Source organism: Musa acuminata, chromosome BXJ1-8 (genome assembly GCF_036884655.1).
Source record: "Musa acuminata AAA Group cultivar baxijiao chromosome BXJ1-8, Cavendish_Baxijiao_AAA, whole genome shotgun sequence".
NCBI classification, from domain to species: Eukaryota; Viridiplantae; Streptophyta; class Magnoliopsida; order Zingiberales; family Musaceae; genus Musa; species Musa acuminata.
The window spans coordinates 23523924-23531333 of NC_088334.1; the positions used below are offsets into that span (position 1 = coordinate 23523924).

Consider the following 7410-nt stretch of genomic DNA (forward strand, 5'->3'; position numbering starts at 1 on the left):
CATTCCCCATTCTCCTTGCATAATCTTATGGGTTTCTTCATATGACATATCGAGAGTTCACCAGATAAGTATTTATATATTATATCACTTAATAAATCCTAAAAATCCTTGTGGCATAAAATTTTTTTCTATTAGGATTTTAATTTTTATAAATATATTCATAAATCCTATAATTATATTAATATCTATTAGTAGCTGAATACGAGGAACTGCATAAAGAGAGTCTCCTTCGATGAGACTACAGGAAAGGAGGTGGGAGGAATGTAGCTCCTGGTCTCTGCCATTTGAACTGGTGATGGATTTAGCTCTTTGGACATCGTCTTCTTGCTCTTGCACAAGAATCTGTAGAAGCTTTCTAACTCTGTGACAACTTTAAATCCAACACAACTAAACTTCAAGATGGTAAGCAAAGATAAACAGGAAACTGGAGATCATTCTCATAGGGTTAGGTAATTGGAACAAATCTATCCTACATGAGAACAATGTTCCCCCCTTAAATCCAATAGTTCCATGGACAATCAATCCTAGCACAAACTTCTCTTCTATTTGTGCTTGATGTCACTTCCACTCCCTACACAAATGATTACAAAAGCAGCAAACAAAGAAAAATCTGCTTGGTAAGAGGAAGCAACTGCTAGATCATGCTTCTTGCAGTTAATGTCACTGAGCACTTGTGAACTGTAACATCAGCCATTGCAAAAATCTGTCATCGTTTCATTGACCAATGCTTGAAGTATGTGTCCTTCTATCGCGTTGCCTGCCTCAAATACCTCGATCCCACAAGTTTTCCACATTGCAGTTGAATTTTTCATCTCCTCCTGAATCAGATCATCTAAGAATTTCCCGGACAAATTGACCCACCCTCTTATCTCCTCATGAACTTCTCTTATCAACAGATCTTCGGTCAGAGAGAAAGGAGTTCTCAACGATTTCCCGTTCTTACCGAAATGTTTGCACTTCGAATCCAGGGACTGAATCATGCAGTCAAAAAGACATTTTTTTAGTTGATATTTTCCCTTTGCGTCTTTGTCACCGGAAGTAATCTTTTGATCTTCAGAAGAACCTATAATAGCTTCCAGCACGTCTAGAAGAATAGATTCGAGAACAAAATCGGCTATCCAAAATGAAGCGTATAGTGCGAAGTTCATAAATGTCGTCTCTGAATTTGAAATGGTTCGCCTGGCTTCACAAAGCTTAGTTCCTGAGATTCCAGCTTCGGATGAGTGAATGCTGGACTTACTGAGCATATTGTCGTCAGTGGAATGCTGAATCTTCCCAATAACAGACTCCATGATGCCTGATGAAGTTGCTGAATCTAAAAGATCAATGTCCATATCCAAGGATGGTTCTGTGCATTGGTTCTCTGTCAAGCTGAACCTTGATTGATTTGCTGAATCTAAAAGATCAATGTCCATATCCAAGGATGGTTCTGTGCATTGGTTCTCTGTCAAGCTGAACCTTGATTGATTTGCTGAAACTAAAACATGAATTGGAGAAAAAAAATCCATCGATTCAATAGCTAAAGAATGCCAAGTGCTAACCTCGTTAATTAGCTTCTCTATGCAATTGCACAAATAATATATTTGAAATCTAATTCTTAGACAATGTAACTAGATCTGTTCCGTTGACATATTACTTCTAATAACAAATGCAATCTCACCTGAACTAGCATGGATACTTACATAAGAGCAACTATCATTCGAGATAGAAGCTTCAAGAATAGATACTGGGCTGGTTTGATCATACATAAGTCCAGCAGAAGTCTCAAATTTTGCCTTTTCCTGAAAAGAAAAGGGAGTATTTGTATTTGTCAGAAAGAATAAAAAACAACTCTTAGTGATCAGACTTCTCTTGAGAGGTTAAATTCATATTCAAGGTGGAACTTTTATTGATTTCATCTGTCCTGACGCTGTCATCTGCCAGTTTCATGTTTCAAAGAACTAATTGTCCTAGGTAATATCAAGTAGCCGTGACTGTCATAAGGTCCAACCTTAGAATACTGCCATTAGTAATGTTACAAAGATCTGAATTCAAGTAAATTACAACAGAACAGAAGTACAATTTTACCTGAGCTTCGGTTTGGATATTACACATCTTCTGTTTGGGGACGGAAAAATCAGAGAGATTGCTGTGAAGAGAATACAAGCCCTCTGTTTTGGAGGACCCATTTTGGTCGGCTGTACGAGTCCCAGTTTTGAGGCTAATCATTAGTTCTTCAAGAATGGAAGCATTGGGTTGAGCATCCTCCCTGATCATTTTTTCTATGGGCCTGCTTATTTCTTCCCCTTCTAATCTCGTTCGTCTCTGGAAAACTGGATTGGTGTTAATTGAATCCGACAATAGCTTCTCCCTCGCAGAAAGTCGAGCATTGAGTTGATATCGGTTCCTGCACTTCTCTGCCAGTTCTTCATGTGACGAAGAGTTTGCAGATTTCCTCATTGGTGAATTGAATGTGAATGAAGCCATTTCGCTATACCAACCTCTGAAGTTATCAGTTTCCTTTTTCTCCTTTGTTAAGCCACGTTCAACACATCTTCTGCAAATGGGTTGGTTAATAGGAACTCCAGTCTTGCTTCCACTAAGCAAGTCCCTTTCGTTGCTACTTTCCCTAACAAAAGCTGGACCAAACACAACAAAATCATCGTTGTGAAAACTGATGCTCTTTCTTTTGCATGAGATGTTCTTTTCCCAACTGTTCCTTCCCAGTTGCACTCTGTGGTTGTTCATCACTTCACCAATTGATGTCATGCATCTTGGTTCTTTCATGGTGGTGCCGATCGCTGAGAAACCCTGGTGCCCCGTCAGCTCAGTGAAGTCACTTCGACTCTGCTTCCTACTACATGCCTTGGCACCATAAGCCATTTGCTCTGCTGCTTTCTCTCTGAGCATTGCTGCTTGATTATGCCGTAAGTTGTTCACCTTCGGAGTAATGTTATCTGGCTTAAGCTTGCATACATTCCGATGATTCTGTAAATGTTGTTTCCTCTCAAAATCGTCACATGCGTTGTTCTGCACATTGATCTGAGACTGAACAGCAGGATTCAGTTTGCTCTTTTGCTCAGCCAGTGTGAGTAGTGACATTGTATTTTTCTTCATGGAGTCTTGCCTGGAGGAAGAAGCAATACTGAACTGGAAAGCAGATGAACCAAAATGAGTGGTGAATGGCTCTCTTTCATGTGTCCCTAATCCAGACATTTCAACCAAACTACCATAAGCCATGCAAGACCTGAATTCGAAGTCACTGAGGGGCTCCTTGGATCTCTTCAAGCAAGTAGCAGCAGCAGCAGTAGCTTCTGCACCGGGTGGGGAAGGAACTACATATGCAATGGCACATTTGGCACGATTTCTGGGCTGCGAACCAGGCTCCAAAATCTTTGTATAGCCTGCATCAACCGAGCCCTGTGACTGCCGGAGAGCAGCCTCGGGCTCTTCACCGGGGACATCAGCTTATGATGGTTAATGCTCGAGCAGGAGGACGTCACATTCTTGCCAAGTACATTCGGTCGAACACGTCCATCGTGTTCGACCGGTTGCCTCTGCAATAACTCCTCCGTCTTTCGAAGCTTCTGAGGCCTTGATTCTGTCTTCCCAAACCCACTTGTGCCTGAACGCAACTCCTCGTCCCCTTCGTAAACAAGATTGCAACCTATGGCCTTTCTTGGCCTTTCATTGACAGCAACAGGCATGGACTCCAAACCCATGAGCCTTGCCACCAGTCCGGGGGTTTGCACAGCGTGTCCAATATCAGCATCCAGCTTTTTCTTGCTTGGAAAACCTCCCCGATTCTCTTCAGCAATCTGAACATTTTGGAGGTGGATCGAGGCACTCAGCGAAGATCCAACCATTCGACATTAGAAAAAGGAAGCCAAAGGAAAAGAAAACGATGAGTACCAGAAGCAACTTGGCCATGGGCATCTTGTCATCAGTACAGAACTTCTTCGACGCCCTTCTCGCAGCATGGGCTGTCAACAACGAGGAACATATCATGGAGTGAGCCAACAGCGGTACCATCACACACTGGTGGGGTCAAGTTGCTGTCGTGACGTACCTGGAGGGAGGAGCTTCTTGGAGAAGAGCTTCTTCTTAGCGAACCGACGATTCCAATCCAGGAACTGCAAGAAGATGCCGACGCACCCGCTCGGCCGCTGTCGCTGCTGTTCCCTCTTCTCCGTGATAGCCAAACTCATCTTCCCACTCCTTCCGACCCTGCTGCTGAGAACAGGAAATTGAGACCAGAAGAGGAGAACTAAGATGGTATTTTGTGGCACCAATCATCCGTGTTTAGGAAGCGAAGCAGCAGTTCAGCTGTCAGACAACATCTGCATCCTTCACACATAGATATGTGCATGTCTATGTGTGTGTCAAAACACCCAGTCGATCGGAGTGTAGAGCGAGAAGAGGAGGAAGAAAGGATGGTTGGCTGAATAAGGACGGAAATCTGCAAAGAAGCTTAGAATGGAGGGTGCGGTCTCGGAGGGGAATGTGGCTTGCGAGAAAAGTTTTCATCTTTCTTAGGTTTTTCTTTTACTTATTTTACTGAGTCGTCGGAGGAGGAAACGGTGTCCGAAGTAGGTCTAGCGGTTTGTTCTGCGCTCGCCCGTGTTAGAATGGAGGAGGACTAACGTAGGCTGTGACCACTGAAGCGACAAGTCTTGTCTCTTTTGCTGCGGCTCAGAGGACAAGCTGAGCCAACCAGAGAGAGAGAGAGAGAGAGGATAGAAATATATACTACGTTTCACTTTGAAACACAAATCCCAGCTAAATCCTAGATTGATCCGGATGAGAATTTTGGATAGGCTTTTGTGGAATTTTTTTTAAATCTGATCAATCCAAGATATTCTTCGGCTATGATATCCATCCGTCCTCAACTTCAAACAATTATTATTATCTTCTGTCTTCTGTGCATTATGGGGAATATCCAATGGCCAAACTCTGTTTTATCTGAAATATATCTTCTAACTGATCTTTTCAGATAATATAAAAGTTCAACTTATTATCATGCATGGTTCCTATTTTTTAATTAATTGGGACTCCGGTGCATAAAATTCAATTAGTCGATTGGGTTGTCTCATTCACATCATGAGTAAAAGAATATTCTTGGACTAATAAATTTAATTTTCTATGATCATTCAAACTCATTATCATCTTTGTTTGTTTTTTTTAACTCCTCACTAAACACACTCATGATCTAAATATTTTTTACTTTCTAGAAAATTCTTCCCCAATCGAATTTCTGACTCACTTCTAGATGTGACATCACTTGAATCATAGGTCAAGTATGATTATTTTCTCCATGTACGAATGATGATCAAAATTGATCATCTTATTATCATGCATGGTTGATATTTTTTAGTTAATTGGGACTCTGGTGCACAAAATTCAATTAGCCACTCACATGATGAGTAAAAGAATATTCTTTGACTAATATATTTAATTTTCTATGATCATTGGAACTCATTATCATCTTTTTCTTTTTTTTAACTCCTCACTAAACACACTCATAATCTAAATATTTTTTACTTTCTAGAAAATTCTTCCCCAACCAATCGAATTTCTGACTCACTTCTAGATGTGACATCACTTGACTCATAGGTCAAGTATGATTATTGTCTCCATGTACGAATGATGATCAAAATTGATCATCTTATTATCATGCATGGTTACTATTTTTTAGTTAATTGGGACTCTGGTGCACAAAATTCAATTAGCCACTCACATGATGAGTAAAAGAATTTTCTTTAACTAATATATGTAATTTTCTATGATCATTCGAACTCATTATCATCTTTGTTTTTTGTTTTTTTAACTCCTCACTAAACACACTCATAATCTAAATATGTTTTACTTTCTAGAAAATTCTTCCCCAATCAAATTTCTGACTCACTTCACTTGAATCATAGGTCAAGCATGATTATTTTCTCACTTGAATCAAAATCGATCATCTTATTTCATTTAATAAAAGAAAAAGTATTCTATCTCAAGAATAATAATGAAATTCAATTAGAATTTTAATGTTGAATATTGCACCAATCGAAATTTGATTTAATGGTGGTTATCTTTTTCTTGTTTATCCACATATATAATCTTGAGCCAACTGTCCAAGATTGTTTAAAGGGATGGATTGTTGATTTTAGTAAAATAGACTGATGATTCTTGGAATAATTCGAACTTTTTATCGCTTTAGTATAGCATATATTTTCCTTACAAATATTAAGATCATGGCCGTGCGTCCCATAGTTACCAATTGCTATTTTAGACTTCACAATATTAAAATAAAGGAAACCTAAAGCACGCTTAAAATATTAACGTTCATAGTAGAGTTTAAAATGGGTGTTCATTTTATTTGAAATCCAAACATCTCTACTCTAAAACTCAAATAACAGTCAACTAACAAAAATTTACATAAAGAACATGTATATATAAGATTTTCAGTTGTACAAGAATATAGTTATATGTTGAATTTATTTATAGAGAGAACAACTATAAAACCAACGAGCTTCTGGGTGATGTACAAACAAATTTACCACAAAGTTAAAATTGATGAGAATAGAATACAAAGATAAGATTCGTTGGTATGTAGAATCTTTTGGTGTTTTCTGTTTCGTAAAAGCTTGTCATTTCTTGTACGTTGGAGTCACTTATTTAAATTGCATGTGATCGGAAAAGGCAAGGGTACGAGATATTTCAGTAGTGAACAACTTGCCGCTCTTCTTTTCGAGAGAGAGAGAGAGGAGTACTGGTCCGAATGTTTTGAATTATGCAGCCAAATCACAGGCTGCCGAATGTGTTCATTCTTAGGTAATTAAGAATTGGCACCTTTTGGGTAAGAAGGAAACTCCCAGAGCTGGTCGTAGAGCTCAACAAGTATTATGCTTTCTTAAGCTCATAAGCTTCAAGTCACGATAAGAATGAACCACAGTATTGCCTCACACAGACAAACTAACGGCAACCGACGGCACATGGAAACAGTGGGTTTGGGAGCACGTTTTTGATAGAACAAAAATCTTCAATGGCTTTGATTGATTAGATCTAATTTGATTCATGTTAGGGCAAACACGTTTCTCTGTTTAACAAGCGACGTGGATTCACTAATCACTACTGGCTCAGTATTTCATATTGATTGAGTAAAAAAAATTATGTAGAATGATATTTTAGTATCTCTTATATTATCAATCAATCTATAATTTAAGGATTAATCATAGATTTAAATGATTGATTTGATTGAATAATATGAGTTTATGATTAAGAAAATTTTTTTCTCAAAATCTATATAAATAAATATTACCTCAATGAATAAAATTATTCATCTTCACAATAAGTTTTTCTATTTAATATAGTATTAGAGCTCCCTTCACAATAAGCCTTTCAAGCAAGAAAGGTTTTCTTTCCTCCCTCTCCTTTCAAGCAAGA

General features: G+C 38.6%; 1 pseudogene; it reads right to left on the minus strand.

The window, feature by feature from the left end:
• Nucleotides 1–413: 413 nt before the first annotated feature.
• LOC135587684 (uncharacterized) lies at nucleotides 414–4474 on the minus strand (annotated as a pseudogene).
• Between the last annotated feature and the right edge of the window lie 2936 nt (nucleotides 4475–7410).